This window comes from Lichenostomus cassidix, chromosome 1Aa (assembly GCF_008360975.1).
Source record: "Lichenostomus cassidix isolate B80296 chromosome 1Aa, HeHo_3.0, whole genome shotgun sequence".
NCBI classification, from domain to species: Eukaryota; Metazoa; Chordata; class Aves; order Passeriformes; family Meliphagidae; genus Lichenostomus; species Lichenostomus cassidix.
Genome location: NC_139480.1, coordinates 24,104,158 through 24,122,483, shown reverse-complemented (window position 1 = coordinate 24,122,483; position 18,326 = coordinate 24,104,158). Strand labels below are relative to the sequence as shown.

At 37.1% G+C, this 18,326-nt stretch overlaps 1 protein-coding gene across 3 annotated transcripts in view; it reads right to left on the bottom strand.

The window, feature by feature from the left end:
• Positions 1-18,326, bottom strand: part of TFEC (transcription factor EC) — a 151,007-nt gene that overhangs the window by 125,392 nt on the left and 7,289 nt on the right. Inside the window, exon 1 of one of the 3 annotated variants that reach the window (XM_085042788.1) lies at positions 4,266-4,354. The exons of the other annotated variants lie outside the window; for them this stretch is intronic. The gene's annotated coding sequence lies outside the window, so the exon portion shown is untranslated. Of the gene's footprint in view, positions 1-4,265; positions 4,355-18,326 lie in introns of those variants that run through there. 3 annotated transcript variants of the gene reach the window in all.

Below are 18,326 nucleotides of genomic sequence, written 5' to 3'. Positions count from 1 at the left end.
GCAGGTGAGAAATCCGAGGGAATAGAAAAACTCATAGCAGTAAAACTGATGTATTTAGGAAAGGACAAAACTGAGTCATTTCTGAAAAGCCAGTAGTCAAGTTCTCTCATTTTCAGTAAGACTGTTCTGAAGAATGGAAAAAAATTAAAAAACTATAAATCAGCATTTGGCAGCAATAATAACGTTGCAAAAAGTAAAAGGAGGTCAAGCTAAAGGAAAACAATGGAGCATTTCCAAACTTAGAAATTTAATCATGGCAATGTTAATTTAAAAAAAGCCAATGGGAGTACTTAGGCAAGAACATGACAGTGACTTCTAAAACAGCAGAACGATGCAAAAGCGGCAGACTGAAAACTAGCTACAAGTCAGTGCAAACATGGATAGCACCCTTAAGTTCTACTGATAAAACTGTCATGGATATTTATTTGTTATTAACTACAGAGTGGTATCTGATCAGTAAATAGCTGTTCCATTTGAGCTACAACACTCACAGTCTTGAACAACTACCATCAATTTTAACATTGGATAAGAGGCACATGCAACATCTTAGGGACCTAACAAACAGTCATTGAGAATTTTGAGAGTAGCTGAACAAAATATATAGAAGTACAAAAAAATGAAGAAAAGTTTATATTTCATCAGAAAATGACAAGTGAAAACCAGGCTAAATGCTTTACACAAGGAAATTACACTTTTTTTGTTTTATTTATTTATATATCTTTATTTATAAAATCTGAGTGTAAAATTAAGCTAAAGCAAAATGGTAATATTAAAATCTACCATGTAAGATAAACCTGTCTCGCTTACACATTCACAGTTTGTCATGATGCTATTTCATTGTGTAAGTCAGGCAGCATCTTTGCATAAAATAACTTTTTTTCTAGCTTTTCTTCTAGCTTCCAGACTCTTCATGTCTTTCACTTTCCTACCTTTTCCTTATGTTACCTTACCACCCAACAGCCTTAGTCCTGTAAAGAACACAGCACCCTTTGTTTTACACATTCTCAGATAAGTAAGGTAAATGGAGAAACTTTCTGTGTTAGACTGCAAAACTTAGAGTGAAAAGGATCACAAAGATCCCAAAACTATGGTGAGCCATTTGGACACAACAAAGAGACAATCTTATGGAAAAAGCTACTGACAAAAATGTGGTCAAGAAACAAAAATTTAGTCCAAACAATAACAGCAAGGAGAAAAAAAACGTTTTGGAATTCAAATACATGACACTAAAAGAGCTTCTTAAAACCACATCAAATTTCATTTTTAAATTAGCTGTTTAGCATCCACTCCTGCAATAATCTCTTCTCTGCTAACAGCACAGATTTTTTTCAATTACATATACTTTCTTCCTTCTTACACCATAAGGACAAAGCTCCTGAACATTGAGGTTAAGCAATGAGAAAAATAGGATTCATGATACTTCCCACCCAAAGCTACTTTCAAAGCCATGGAGAGCTACACCATATACACATACATAGATGAGTATATGTATTCTGTGCATGGGCAATAATGTATTGCCTATTTCTGTCTACCCAGTTGCAGGTACTTGATCCACATCCCAAGCTGGGAGACACCGAGCTCAGCACTGAGATGATGGATGTGCACATGCACAAAACAAGTGCACAGAACTAAACCTTTCATTAGAGTTTAGTGCAGGCTAAACCTCTGTGGCCATGACACACACATGGAGGGGCATCTCCTCCCTGGGAAGACCAAATCCTTGGATGCAAGACAGACATTTCCTTTTTGGAGGCCAAGTCCCCGCTCTAGACTCCAGGACTTATTTCCACACTAGAAATGGTGGATAAACATAACTACATTTAGGATCAATTAAAAAAGGGCATGTTTAAACATCACATGTTTTGCAGTATGTTGAAAGAACTTAGATCACCCTTTCTTTATGTCTAAAAATATGTAGTGACATTTGAAAGAAGGAAGTATGGTCCAAATATAGATGTGGGAGATTTCAGTATTGTCATCCTGTGCTGCAAAAAACTATTATAAAATAACCAAACACCCATTGTTCCATATACATGGAGCCATTACCAGAAACTGAGCAATTACAGAACAGTGCATATTTTCCACACATTCGCGGCATGATTTTGATGTCTTTGCTCATGTTTAACAGTGCTTTACTTCTTGAGTAACTCCACTTATGTCAGTAATAGAACTCATGCAATATGAATAAACATATCCTAAAAATGTATTATTATTAATAATCCTTTATTGTTCTTTTAAAATATATGTAGATATAAATATATCCTTCATTTTTGAGGGTTCGCTTTGGAAGAAATCTCCTTTCAAGGATAAATGAACTGAAATCACTGATAAATTTTTAGCAGAGTAAAAAAATTAAATGGTTCCTTTAAATCTTAGGTATGCCGTGGAAACATAATGCTTTTCAAATGCATTGAGAAGCCAAGATTTTTGTCTATTAATTATGGATATTAGTTGAAAAATATGCCCTAAGTACCTTGGAAAATATGAGGGAAGTGACCACTATTAGGAAAGAAAAAACATCTCAGATTTTTGAAAATATTCTAGCATTTCGTAATAAAGTGCTGAACATGCCTATTTTTATATAATATACAATTCTAAGGACATTCTGGGGGCACTAGTACATTAATAGGCATCCTACCTCTGTCAGATTTGCAGAACCTGAATGCCAATAAAACACCAAGTTTAGGTTTGGGCTTGGGAGGTTGGGTTGTTGTTTTTTTAATAATGGACTTTAAGTTTAAATTGACCAAAGAAGAATCAGGACCTCATTACCTCCCCAGCATCAGAGGTTTTATAGAACATACTTTCATTTTATTTTTTTTCTCTCTATTTTATCTAGCTTCCCTTCTCTCAGTTTGAGAAACTTCTGATAGACTGTTAGAGAAGAGATTACTTTCCTACTACCTTGTATCCAGGACATCTATTACCATTAGTAATCTGGATCTGTCATTATGCCATTCTAAAATTCTGACCAACATCAGCAACAATGATGCAACTTTATGTCCCATGACATTTATACCTACTTCTTGCAGCCAAGAGGTGAGAGGAAGTCAGTGTGCCAGAGTCTAATTGAGTGTAAAATCATTGTGTTACATCAGATTCTACATCTTTCAAAATTCCATAGCAGATTTGCTGCTCTTTCATCAAAAGCACAACAAAAAGCTAAGAGAAGAGGGATCAAGGCTGGTTAACTATCCTTTCATCTGCACAAAATAAGTTTTTATGTGGCTGGAAACCTTTCCTCCAGAAAATCTCAGTTGGAGAAGTGTAGCCCCAAAGAGAGAACCAGAGCTTACAGAACCATAGAATGGATTGTAAGGCATCTAAAAGGTCATTTAATTCCAACCCCTCTGCACTAGACCAGGTTGCTCCAAGCTCCATTCAGGCTGCCTTGAACATTCCAGGGATGCACAGATTCTCAGGGCAATTCATCCCAGCGTCTCACCACCATCATAATAAATAATTTTTTCCTAATATCTGATCTAAATCAACTCCGTGTCAGTTTAAAGCTACTCCCCCTGCTCTATCACTACATGTCCTTGTAAAAAGCTTGAACAGGACCAAGCCATTAGCCTTGACCCAGCCGTGGAATGCACCAGACAGCAGGATAGGAACAGCCACAGCTCCCTCCCTTTTTGCTCTTCCCTTTTCCCACCCTCAGCACAGATGGGGATGCATGGCTGGAGCAAAAGGACAAGAAGCTGACTCAGGCCTGAGCATCAGACAGCACCAAGTATCGAGCAGTGCACCTGCCCACACTGCTGCAACAGTGATCTCCAGCAGCATACACCAAAGAATGTGATTCAGCCAAGAACACCAGACCTGTGTCTAAATATCAGCCTTTTGAAACATTACAATAGCCATGTAATTACATCAATGTACTCAGTATATCGCATGCAAAATTTTACACATAATACTGAACTTCACAGCATCTTGATAAAACAGATAAACACATTGGTGTAAATCTTACTATCTCCTTCAACACACTAGTTTTCTCACTTCATTATCACCCCTTAAACTATGACACAGAGCATTTTATAGCAATAAAATATCTTTTCCTGTTTGTCCAATACAACTTCCAGCCTATTCAGAACATCTCTGGACATCACTGTAATACAAACACATAACTAAAAAACATTTTAGTTGCCAGACCTTGCTGCAGTGGAGTTATATCTTTTGATTTTTATCAATAAATAATGCATTTCCATCATTAGTATCTGCTTTCATGTTTCGATTTCTTCAAGAAATATTCTGAAAAATATTACCTTCAGTAATGTTGCAGGCACATTATTTGCTGCATGCATTTTCTGTATTGGCTTTTCAGACACAGTCCTCCTTCAGTCCTAAATGAGTGTCTTTGTCTCCCCTTGGACAAGGTCATACCATATAAACCAAAGTTGCTTCCTCTTTTTTACAGAAAACTTGTTCCCCATTTATTAAACAGAGATGTTAAGTGATGACTAATACATATAAGCATAACTATTTTGACTACTGTCAGCCTGTCAGAGAAATGTCAGGATATTACTTTAAAATTAGAAATAATAACTATTTATAAAACGCTACTCCTCTAACACAGTTCTGCAAAAGAAGCTATGAAAAATAGCACAGTATCTTTTAGCAAGTGTCCAACACTGCATGTGATAAAAAACAGATACATGTGTTAGTCTAACAAACAGCAGTACTATTCAATACCAAAATCTAAACTAAAAGGAATATGGCTGATGACTATTTCCTTACACAGTCTACCCTATTTAGAAAAAATTAAAATATGCAAATATTTTAACAACATTTTAAATTATTGTATTATTTCTCTCGTTAGTCACTTTAAGTGTCACAGCAAATCAATACACAATTTGTGTCATATTTTGCAGACAATAATATTTTATAGGTTTTTCAGTAAAATTGTGATTATGCTTAACAGGCATGTGATGGTTAGATTCAGAAAATAATATCTGCCATTTTGTTATTGAAACTCAGGACACACAACATATTTCCTGTTCTGCAAGTGTCTAAGAATCCAATTTTTCTTCTATTGCATTTGGTGTTGAAATGTATTTTTGTCTATATGAGTTTTAGATGCTTTTCTAACCAATTCAGAAGCTTTCAGGAAATGAACTCTTCATGTTAAATCTCATTTATTCATTAATGTTACATTTCCTGTACAAAAAAGGCATCTCTGACTAGAAAAAGACTAATCACTTCATGGAGGTTTACAAACCATTTTTCTGAGTTTGAGGCAGTCTTTTTCAAAGCAATCATGCATATGCTTTTTCCTTGGGCATGTTAGGAAACTTTTTTCCAGACAAAATTTTCACAATTCTTTTTTCCTTTGTTTAGAATTTTAGTATATACTTCAACATATTCAAAATGTAGTCAGCTGTGGATATTTCTGAAGTACATGGGTTTCTTAGAAATAGCAGATGTAGTATGACCAAGGCTAATTCATATCTCTGAAATATGTTGCCACGTTAGAAAATGTCAAGATAAGTAGTTGCAAAAGCCCACCAACTGCCAGCACTTTAGTGCTCTTCAGAACCTTTGGCTTTTTAGAGCATGCCCATAAGAAGTAACGTATCTGACATGGAAATTCCCTGCTCAAGTGCTTCTTCTCTTCCCCTAAATAAGCATCAATAGGTTCTGACAGTCCAACCATTTTGTTGGTTTTAACACCTACCAACAACATCCAAATCCAAAAGTCAAGAGACCACAAGCACAAAGATCAGCAATTCCTCACATTTGGTTTCTAAATCCTTTGCTATAACCAGTTTGCTTGCTGTTTCTGAGTTTTGACATTGAGATGCAAGTGAACAACATATACATTGACAGTTGACGAAGTTTTTGTAGTGCTGTTAGTCAGGCCAAAGCCACAGCCTTTCCACAAGGTGCCAGGCTGGGACCCCACAAGTGTATAGGAACAACCTGGATTCCTCCAACACCTGCTCAGAGTACACTAGAGGCCACATTCCCATCTGAACATTAGACATATCAGAACCTGATCAAATGTGAGTTGTAGACCCCCAGGATGTTATTTTAGTTGATTTCCACCCATGCTACCCTTCTCTGTACTCCCACGGTTTCATTATATTGCTTCACCTGAAAATTCCCTGACTAGATACCCAACTCCCCACCCACACACACAAATACTGTGCCTCAAGATGCCACTTGGCTTGCACACACCTGTGAAGGAACTGTAAGAGGAAGCATTCCCCCAACCTCAAATCTCCCTTTTCTACAGTTCAACCTCACTGCAGAGTAAATCCAGATACTGTAACAGCTCTCAAAGAAAGCTGAAAAGGATTACTAGCAAATGGCAGAAACTGAGGACACTGTTAATAGTGCCTATTAATTTTCTTCTTTGTAGCCTATCTGTTCTTTGTGTCCAATCCTTCATACAGCATTGTAATGTATTGTAAGCCTTTGGGGATGAATGAGAACTTCTAGCTTGTAATATTACATGGAGGCTGCTGTGACAGGACATTCTAGAGCATTCTTTAAGGGGCAAAGCTTCTGATCACTTTGTCTCTTTCTCCAGAATTTTTGATATTGAAGTAGGAAAAAGGAAATATTATGGACATTTTAGCCACTACCTATTTTGTTATAGGAAGTTTTTCTGTTCTTCCCCACTCTACTTACTGGTTACTTCCTCTTTATTCAATATGACTCATTCATAAACTGATAACAACCTAGTTCTTGTTAGAAACTCCCAGGAGGTGCTGTTGCAGCAGATGCTGGGGTTTAACTGCTGTGTCATTGTGTCTTCTGATAACATGAAACATTACTTCCAAGCTTACAGGTTTATATCAAAATTATTTTTTAAACCCACTAGATACTTGTAAAATGCTTTATTCTGGATCTATATTTGTACTATAAGGCACCCAGGATTAAGAAAATATGCTCCAGACCTTTACAGAGAAGTGGAATGCTCATTAAGATGAAGTGTCTGAGCTTCCTATCCACTGCTCAGTGTGACTGTGTATGCCTGTCTCTCTGGAAGAAACATTATGATAGGAAATACTGCTTCTAAAACTTAAGAAGAAAGAAAATACTAAACATGTAGCCTCAACTAACAGTCCTCGATGTAGAGAACATAGGTCACGCAACATTTTTTGACACTGCTTTCATTAGCAATGTATGGAGAAAGATTCACTTATTTTTAGAAACTAAATCAATCACATGGTAACGAAAAAGGGAAAATGGAAATAAATAGATGAAAAAAATATTATTACCAAGACAAAGAGATGACCAAAGTATGCACGACCTCTGTCCCTCCAAAATTATCTGAAAGAACACAGAAACTCAATACTGACCCTGCAGGCTGGGTGCTGCTACAGGCTCTATTCTCAGGACAGATACAGGCAGAGAGGAATGCAGGATGGAGAGCACTTCCCCAGCACTTCCTAGAGATTCTCTATCCAGGGAATAAAGAGAGGCAGAAATTTAACCTGGAATAGTGGACATTTCCAGTAGTACCTACCAGTCCATGCTGATTATATGCCTGCCTGAGATAAACCAGAGGTCCCACTTTTTCCTTCAAAGATGAAAACATAATTTCAGCAATGAAATTCTGAGCCTGATGTCCTATATAGTTTCCCTTGACTGATACATGCCCTATATGTACCTCTTCTTAATAAAGATTTTTAGGTACTCGTCACTGATTCCAAATTATCCAAGTTTAGGAGAAGAAGGAACAAGATATAAGGGAAGAATCATTTCTTTCACAGGCAATTCTATCTTTGGCCATGTATTGACAAGGAAATGTTTCATGGCAAATGACAAATTTATCACAAATAAGTTTTTTTCTTGATGGTAAATAACTGCCCATCATGCTAGAATAGGAACAATAATTACTTCTTTAAAGATTGTTGGAGTGAAGTTTATACAGTGACATACATGTTATTTTATTCTGGCTAGCAATGTCGTTCACGAGGTTTATCATGTGACATATATACTTCAAAACTCCCTGCAATTCCTACAGCTGAAGTGTAGCTGCAAACAAAACACCCACTCCACTTTTCCAGGTAAAGACATGGGAGAGCATTAATTAGAAAAATATATTTCCATAATTCGCTTGAGGTCCATGATCCTTCCCCCTCTCTGGGTATATTTAATATGGGCCATATTTGGTGATATTTTGGCAGTTTTGCCCTAGAGACAACAAACTCCACTGCTCCCTACCACCACCGTCCTCAAGCGGCACAACTACTGCAATGAAGATGACAGTAGAAGTACAGGGTGGAGAGGCTTAGGGTTCTGTTTTCAGCGGGGAGCTGACACAGGGAGTGAGGTGTGATGCACTGAGGGATATTTGGGAGCAAGCCCTGTTGCAGCTCGAAGCACAGCCAGCAGCCAGCCCTACCCCGCACTCTGCCACTAGAGGGAACACGGACACGCTACAATTGGGAACGTAGGAAAAGCAGACGTTCGCATTTTCTCGTTTATATCCCTTTCAGAATTCTTTTATCAAAATTGCCACCTACAAAATTATTCTGAAATGTGCTCCGCCGGCCCATTTATAGCAAAAAAAAAAAAAAAAAAAAAAAGAAAAAGTACAGTAATAAGGTTTAACTGCAAGTGATTGGGAAATCTTCTGAAGTGAAAAAAGTTACCTGCAATTCTAATTTTTGCAACGCCATCTACCCCATTCTCTTTCAGATTTTCAGAAAAGCCCGGCAATATCACTAAGTTGTTTGTAAGTAAATCTGAGTGAGGGCTTTTCAAGAAAAACAGCCCAACAGAAAATACTGACTCACTAAAGAATTCTCACTTTGGGTTTTTTCCAGGGGAAAAAAAAAAAATTAAAAAAAAAATTTAAATACAGAAAGTTCTTTAATTTCAGCTTCCATGGAATTTCTGTGCAGAGCAAAAGTGTAAATTGCAACACCAGAGAAGTCTTCCTTCCCAGCTTTCTTGCATCTCAGGCACAATCAAGAAGCACTCATACAAAACTGACTTGGTCTATTTTTCAGAAGCTGTTTCAGCTTCCATAAACAAATAAGAAAACCTATAGAAGCAGGAGTTCCTTCCTTAAGAGTTCAGCGCACTAAGTGCTTATTTACAGTTCTGGAATCTCTTTCTCCAAGAAATTTGTACCTTCTAGTTTATTCTAAGACAACACAAAACACTTAAAATCAGAAACATCTGTATAACAGAAGATGTTTTCCATGTTCAGATCAACATCCCTTCAACAGTTGTCACAAACAATTCCATGGTTTGGGTTTGTTGTCTTTAATGGGAAGCATGCTCACAGAAATAAAAAAAATTAGATTCTGCTTGTAGTTGATCTTTCTTCCCTTGTACTTAAAAAATAATAAATAGTTTATTTATTATTTATCTGCAAAATAATTAGTATTTTCCATAACATACAAAAATATACATAATCTGAAATTAATAAAATTTAAAGGTAAGTATTTGGGGTATTAATACCTACTGAGAAGATTAAGCTTTGAAGCGCTAAATGAGGCAGTTTTTAAATAAAAGGCACTTAGACTTTAAAATAAAAGAAAAAGAAAAAGAAAACAGGCTCGAGACCGGACAGGATCCTTTAAGGTCATCAATAGATTAAGGAAAATTATTTAAAGAATATTCATAATAGGGCTGCACTACTTTTAGGAAAATAAATACTTCACAAGTCCATAAGGTGGCAGCAAACTCCTTTTTAATTGAGAGCTGTAACTCCGCTCTTTTGCACCTAGTTGACGCTATTGATGTTTCAACACCACCTCTTCAAACTCCAATTAACATAAAAAAATTAGTACACCAGTAACATATGTATTCTTCTGATTTAAAAAACATTAACTCTCCCTGTGAACATCAGATGCTTTAATTAAATAAAACCAAAAGCCATTTAGAACCTCAGGGTGGGGCTGGGGGGAGGTAGGGGAAAGAATAAAACCTCCCACAATGAAGGGACAGAATGTGCCCCACTGTGAACTGACTGGTAACTTCTCTTCATGACACATCAGCTGACCTCAGTGCTCTGGCTACTGAATGAGCAGAACTAACAACATGGCTTATACAACAGCTCATTGCAACAAAATCCCCTTCTCTAAGTTTTCACATTACTGAGCCCTACGCCTTTTTAATATTCAGCATTTCCAGAAAGCATATATTTGCAAGCAGCTTGGAAAATATGTTACTTTTCACAGATATGTTTACAGCTATGAAATCTCTCCATCTGTGAGCTAGAGAGGTTCACTGTCAGAAATGAACAAGCTGAATTGTACATGAAATATTGTCATTGCTTCTTCAACTCTGTGGCTGAAACAATATCTGTGGTGCTGACAAGTCTGTAAGAACGTCATCTACCAGCCCTGTCCCATTTCTCAAATCTGGTTGATGCTGGAAACAAGATGCCATATGTTTGGGGTTTCCCAGCTATATTTAATCTTTTTGCACTGAAAACACGTCCAGGCAGAGTGGTACACTACATTTATAAAGGATTGCAAATCAGGGAGTAATGGCTAGACTTCTGACCTCACACGTGCCCCAGGTACTTACAGAATCACAGGAACATTTAGGTTGGAAGAGACCTTTAAGATCACTGAGTCCAACTGTTAATCCAGCACTCAAGTCCACCACTAAACCATGTCTCCAAGCAGCACACCCACATGTGTTTTGAACATTTCCAGAGACAGTGATTCACCAGGAAGCCTATTCCAGTGCTTGACCACCCTTTTGGTAAAGAAATATTTTCCTGATGCCCAACCTAAACCTTCCCTGGTGCAACCTGAGGCCATTTCCTCTTGTTCTTGCCTTTTTTACTTGGGAGCACAGACCAACCCCAACCTGTCCCACAATGTCCTTTCAGGTAGTTGTAGGGAGAAATAAAGTTCCCCCAGTAAGGTATTTTCCCCTTTGCATATACACTTCTAAACTCAGTACAGGTATCATTAGCCTGGTACTTCTGCAAGTGTTTGGTTCAATGAATCTATATTGCACTAATAGTTACATAATTTCATCATACTTTCTGATCCTGTACAAATAATAGCCCCTAGCGCCCACTGTTCATAGACCACTAACACACACACACGCACACAGAAGTTAAGTGTATATAGCAGACATTTAATTTTGGTCATGGTATACACTAGCCTAAACACATTACCGGAGTCTACGTTTAGCAGTGAGGGCTTGTTTTTTCAGTTTCCAAATAAATATGATTTTTATACCTGTACATGGCAATCTGAACCTCGAGTTTTGCAAACCAGGATGTGTTAAAAGCTGTTCAGATTGTAAAACAAAGCAAGACACAAGATCTGCATTTCTGAGCTAGACCACATTGTCTCATAGTCCACAGGAGTTACAGATATAACTTTAACATCATAACTTCAAGTGTCACCTTTCCCTTGCCTGTGAATGAGTGAGGAGGACTGAATTTGCTATTTCCTGACTTTCTCACAGGTGCTTCCTATTCCTAGGCCTCTCCTAACTTAGTTCCTGTACAGTTCAGTAGGCACTGTTTTCCCTGTTTCTGCTTCTATAAACAATCACTGAACATTGCATTTTGGCAGCTGAGATAAAACAGATCAATGCACTCTATGTTGATACAGAAATAGGCAGTGTCAGGATATTCCTTTGACCTTCAAAAATAACATCCTTTTTTATATGCATTTCATGTATTACTGTGAGCCATCTGGTTTTATGATTTCCTGATTCAATAAGATCATACCTTACTTTGTCATAATTAATGCACCAATATTAATGACTATACATTACTTTAAGTTAAAATAATGTAAGAAATTAAACAAGTACCACATCAGCTCATTAAATACAACATCAGAAACTTGTCAGGAAACTGAGCTGGTTTAGTCAAAAAGATTTATCAACAGAGCTTCCACATGGAAGAACTCTGACCTTTAGTTAACACTATACTTTTTTCTTTGGACTTTGTTCAAAAGCTAAATAAGCAATAAAATATCTTCTCTCTGTAACCAAGAATAATTCGTCCGGTGACTGGAAGATATTTGTGATTTAACACATACATATTTTGGGAATGTTTTAATAAAACCTAAAAAATACAGTGGTCTAATCCTGAATTGTTTCATAAATTGAATACAGAAATAATTATGCATGTAATAAAACCATGGCATGAGAAAGACATCTTTATTCAGCACTTATATGAATAAATGACAGAAATAAATTCTGTGATGTCATACAGTTACTAGTTCCTTCAAAGCTAGAAACAGATCTTTGGATTGCCTTTTTGGGAATGGAAAACATGGTCCATTCATAGTACTACTTCTTGTATCAGTGGCTCCCTCATACCTCTCCCTTTGTCCCATGTGAGGTGTAACAATCTCAAGTTTATTTACATAATCTAAAGCCCTAGGAAAACTGAGCTTTCTAAGCAAGACACATCTTGGAGCTTTATTTGTATGCAATTTCAAATGAAATCAATAGTACACTTCTGAAACAGAGAACAGCACTGCTGGAGCTAGATTTCTTACCCTTGTAAGAACTTACCAGCCTCAGTCTTACATTCCATTCTGCTTTCTAGATACCTGTTGAGTTGTACCAATTACCTTGTTTTCAGAACCACATAACAGACAAGCTTGCCGTGATCCACCCATTCTGTGGGACAGAAATGGGCACATGGGCACAATTAGGAATGAAGGCAACTGCTTTGTGGAAGTCTGTGGTGATTTAGATTTATCTCAAATTTCAACCTGAGGCAGCTGTTCAGACAGCTTCAGACTCTCTCTGGCAAAGCTGTCACAGCTTCCTCGGGTCCCCTCTAGTCTCTTGCTTCCTCTCATCCCTTGGTGCAAACCCTGGCAGGGTAAACTAATTGTAATGGGTAAAGCAGCAGAATAATACCTTTGCCTAGGTTTTCTGCTGGCTTAGAAAGGCAAGAAAGTTCACTGCAGAAGAGAGATGGTGAACCCCTGAAACTAGGAGCCAGAAGGTAACATCTGCTAACACCAAGCTTGATCACAACTAAGTAATGTGAAAAGTGCAAAGGGGCAGTGTTTCACTGGAAACAAGTCTGAGGCTTTCAAAAGAAGGTGGCTTGGGGTGAATGATACCATTAGTCATGACCTTACAAAATTTAGATTGATGAGCTGGGAAGGTTTGGAGATCAACAAGTAATTGCAAGCGACTAACTAATGTCTATGATGCTATTTATTTGGTTTTCTGCTTCACATAAAAGCAATTAAATCCTAATTTTACTCCATTACTTTGTCTAAGCCAAATACAACTTCTTAGTAGAATAAAAGGGCAAAGGACTGTAATATTCAGTAACTGATTGAAGCATTGATAAAAATTGTTGGAGAAGGGGTTAAACAGGATGGATTGGAGGAAAAAGAAGTAAAGAAACCAAAGCCATCCAAATAAACTGTTGGCAAAACTCCTTTGCATTATGACACAGCTAGGTAAATCAAAGTACTACTGACTCAGCACCCAGATTGTCTTTGGATCCTATGAGTAATTTGGTTGAACTATTTGGTTGTATTTGGTTGAGTTTCTACAATCCAAAGGAGCTTAAAAAGCTACTTTCTTCTGAGTGTCTACAAATATTTTTGCTTTTGATGAAAAACTCTTAGAGAAATTGTATGCCTAATAAAAGCTGAGATAGACAAACTAAGAAACATTTCTCGGAACCTTATTTAATGGTTACTCCAGTGGAGATGTGCATTCATACAATCCTCCTGCCACTTTTTCTTGGCTCTAACAAATGCCTAGAGATCTTTCCAAGCACAGCCATTCTGTGATTCCGTGAAAATTATTTAAATTATTCTAGTCTCAAGGCCTTCACAACCAAGTGAAGGGTGATCTGAGTAACTCTATATCAAAGATAAAAAGAAATTGCTCTCTAAAGTCTGAATCACATCACCCTTAGACTGGTGTGTGAGTAAACCAGATGAATCATACACTAATAGTACTTACTTCTTTCCACAGATTACAAAGAGGAACTAACTGTGACTCAAACATTTAACTCCTACACATGTAAAACTGAATGATAAAAAGCTCTTGCTTAATAATTATAGACAACTGTATACAGGGAATACAGGAAATTGTAGACCACCCTACAATCTGTGTTTACACCTGAACAATAAGGACGATTGGACAGATTTCTACTGAGCAATGACCTGTGATAAAGGTAGGTATTGTTACCACAAGCACTGCTGTTACACCACTCACATTGTAGCTCTCTTCTCACCGGTACCCATGATTTGCCCAATCCATGTAGCAGCTGCTCTGGAAATCTGATCTGGAATTGAATTCCAAATTCAATTCTTACTTCCTTTAGAGGTGAGAACCTTAAAAATACTTACAAAAAGTAGGAATTTTGAGAATAGTATCACTTGCCCTTCACTGACCCCTGAAGTATGGCAGGATTACAATCTCTGTAATTTTAAGATCACACAATTTTAAGTTGGATGACCTGCTTCTCACCAGGTTCACCCGCCCTTGAAAAAAGAAAAGAAAAACATTCATTAATTATCCCACCAGAAAAAAAAATTGATACCAAAATTGTGATGGCAGTCTTGGCAGATTTTTATCCTTATATTAGAATTTCAAAGCAGAAGGTATTTTCAGGCAATATTATACTAACATGGGGTTTACAATTTAAATCCTAATTATGTCTGAAAGCTAATTTAAAATCACTGGCATTTTATAATGATCTTCCAAAGACACGAAACTCTAAAGCAACTAGAGCTTTCTCAGGCTTTACAACAAGACTACTTTTAATGTAATTATAGCAATTAAGACCCTTCTATTAATAACTTTCTTTTCAGATTAATAAGCCACTTATGTAGTACAATATAAAGAGGCTTCTAATTACAGTGACAACATTGTGATTTCTGAAAACTGTTTAATAATGCGTGATAAGCGACTGCCAACTTGCATTAAGATGTTTTAGGAATGCTGCATGAACCTGATGTTTGATAATCCTGTTTTGAAGACATCATTTGAATTGCAAATTGAATTTAAAGGAAAATTCAGTATTCTGCTGCCAAAAGGAGTAGAATCTTTATTTGCAGGGCTGAGCAGATCATTAAAAGCATAGCAGCACTTGATAAAACAAGTCTGTAATTTGTTGTTATTTGATGTAGCTCGCCACCTGATGCAAGGCACACTGATGACAGAAAAACTTAATCTCCGTGGATCAAAATCTTAAGTGAATTATCTGATTTAAACAAGGCATCCCCTCACTGGGAAAGATTAGGCAATACATAAGAAATTAGTAAATGTAAGTTATTTGACTTAACTAAAATCAGAAAATAATAAAATGTTGAAACTAAGTCTCTATTTAATTGCTCCAGAGCAATGTATCTATTTCAAGTATTTTTGAAGTTTCCCCCTTATTGCATATGAAGCTCTTGGATTCTTGATTTTTTTAATTCATTTTGTTTCAAATGTCACATGGATTTAAGGAAGAGTTATTTGCCATATTTTAGACATGAATACTGAGATACAGAAAAATTAGATTTTTCAAAAGATTAAGTTAGCTGACTCTACTTCTGAAATTTTTATCCTCAATATATTATTCATAGTCATGTAACCTTTTCAGGTTACTGGGCTTAGGGTGAATGGCTGCAAAAATACATGGAATTGACAGGTTTCAAACTGAGCTACCGAATTGTGACATGTCTTTGAGAACACAATTTTTCAGGAGTTTATATATTATTAGTGTAAGAGCCTTAAAAATTATAATTGTGCTAATGACTGTTAAGATCACCAAAGGACTTTGCCCTTTGTTTGTAGCAAACTGTGCAAAGCAACTGCTCATCTAAAACCACCGAAGCCCAACCCTCCAGTTATGCCTCCTGGATTTCAGGAAACTGGACTGTGAGTTAAGCCACGTGACAGGAACTTGAGATAAGATAAAGGTGGTACTATTGTCCAATTATCTCAGGTCTGAGGAGAAGCAAACAAGGCTGGGAGAGGCCACAGCCCACAGACTCATTTGCTGAGGCCAGGTTCGATTGCTGTTCTCCCACAGGGGAGGGGGAGGGGGAGGAGGAGAGTTTTTGGGGAGGTGGTGATGAAGTCTCTGGTCGGCATGAAACAGAGGGGGTGAACATCCACCACCAGAGGCTACAAGTTTTGGGCCAGATAAGAAGCAGACACAGCAGAGACATGATGGTGCTTTTTGTCATGCCAGTTGTCTTCCCTTGCACAAACTGGCCCAGTCGTAAAACTCTCCCTCCCGCCCCCCCCCAGAAGGTCACATTCTCATGTGACATTCAACTACCCTGATGTGAGAGGAAGCTGTCATGTCTGAAAGGTCTCACAAACTATCAAAGACCCCCAAAGTGCCCACCAGACTCAGTCCTGGGGCCTTCCACCAGAGGATTGCACTGGATCCACAGGTTGTAACACATTCATTGCTGCAAAAGGCAGTGTAAAACCTTCCCCCCACCTCAGGGGCAGTGCTTGGGCATTCCCACCTATACCTGAACTATATTAATCCCTAGGACTCTGTGTGTCATGGGACCCCCAACACCAACAAGCCCAGGGTGAAAAGGATCAACGGGACACCACTGGATCCACAGGACTCTTTCTACTTAAGCTGTCTCACTTTCTTTTTCCCTCCCGCCCTCTCCTTGCTATTTCTTTCTATCTATCTCACATTTACAGTTAAATAAAATCTGTACTGTTGGCTTTGCCATATGGTCTTACTCACATCTTAATTTGACCAGAGCCATCTCTCTCTAATAATTCTAATAATTGTATCATAACAATTATAAGGTTATAATTAAATTCATCTGTTCCTTACTAAACATGAAAAGAGAAAATCCAGACTTATTTTCTGCAAAAATTCAAGTATTCATTGAATAGATTAGAAATATTAGAAATACAGTTGGATGCACTTTTGGTGGGAATAACTGATTTCACAAAAAAGCAACTTTACATCCTCTGATGGCATCTATGAAGCTGGGCTGAACCTGACAAATATGCTTTATTAAAAAAACAAACCCAAACAGCCATTTTCAGGGGTCATTTGCAAAACCAGGAAAAAAGGGTATATTTTCTTCCCAAACTTTATCCACTAGTGCATAAGTTGTCAGGGAATATAGAAATGTTTATATATTCTAAGTATGACTACACTCTAAGCATTCCAAGTTTATATATTCTAAGTATGACTACACTCACAATTATTCCACATTAAATGGAATGGTTAATTATCCCTAAGCAGAGGTTGTTCTTTCACAGCAGGGATTCTGCACAAAAAGAGATATATCAGAAAAAAAACTTTTATTGTCAAAGCTGTTCTGTTCCACACAAAATATTTTAAGTACATACATGGTGAGACAGAATGTTTCCTTACCTTACACGTTACAGGATTTGTGAGGGAGATTCAGTATCATAACAAAAAGTATTAGACAAAGCCAAGGCTGTCCCATACTTAACATACAGCTGAAGGCCATGAACACATGACTATCCAAGAAGAGATCAGTGCATCCACTTAAATTGTTTGCTGACAAACAGACCACTGACTTCTATTCAAAATGCCTCCAAAATGAGACTCCAGCTGTCAGGAAAATTTTCAGAGAAAACAGGCACAAGAATTTTTAGTTCTGGCAAAAGAAGGAAAAATATCTTTCACTATTCATGTTCAGAAGTACGTTAATTATCTGGCATTAACAATAAATCAAATCAAGTTCTTTCTCTCCTCTAATGGTCCACATCCACAAAAACAAACATACAAAAAAAAAAAAAAAAAAGCAAAAAAAATTAACAGCAAACAAATTTTGAAAGAATACTAGAATAATTATGCTATTATGCTGGGTAGGATGTGAAGCAGTAAAGCTTTCATCCCAAATGGCTGATGCTCGATTAAGTTATAACAAGCTGAAAATAGACCCTGTACCAAGAAATGTTGGATAGCCTTGGCTCTTGGTACTGTTTTTTGTCACTGGTGGAAAAACAACCAAAGAAATTAATGAAAAAAGCATTTGATATGTAGGCACATACATGGGCACACTGAATACAGACTTTCTTTTCCTGTGTACCTTTTGTATACATTCCCTTAGTAACAGACAAATACAAGATGCTATCAAGTTATATTAAAACACTTTTTTTTTGAGAATGGAAGGCAAAACATGGATGAGAAAAGTAAACTAAGACTTCAGTCACTCCATATAAGGGTGTGGGAAGAAGATGGAGACCAGAGCAGCAAAGGGTAGAAAAAGGCATACATAAAAAGGAACGAGGGAAATATATGAAAAGCTCTAATCTGATGAACTATGTTGTTCATACTGTTTATTAATGTCTTGTGAATCTGTTAGTCTTTACCAGTAATGGAGAAGAGCTGATGCATACATAAAGCAGCTGTGATAAATTGTGTTGTAATGTTTCATGCCTACCATACACAGAAA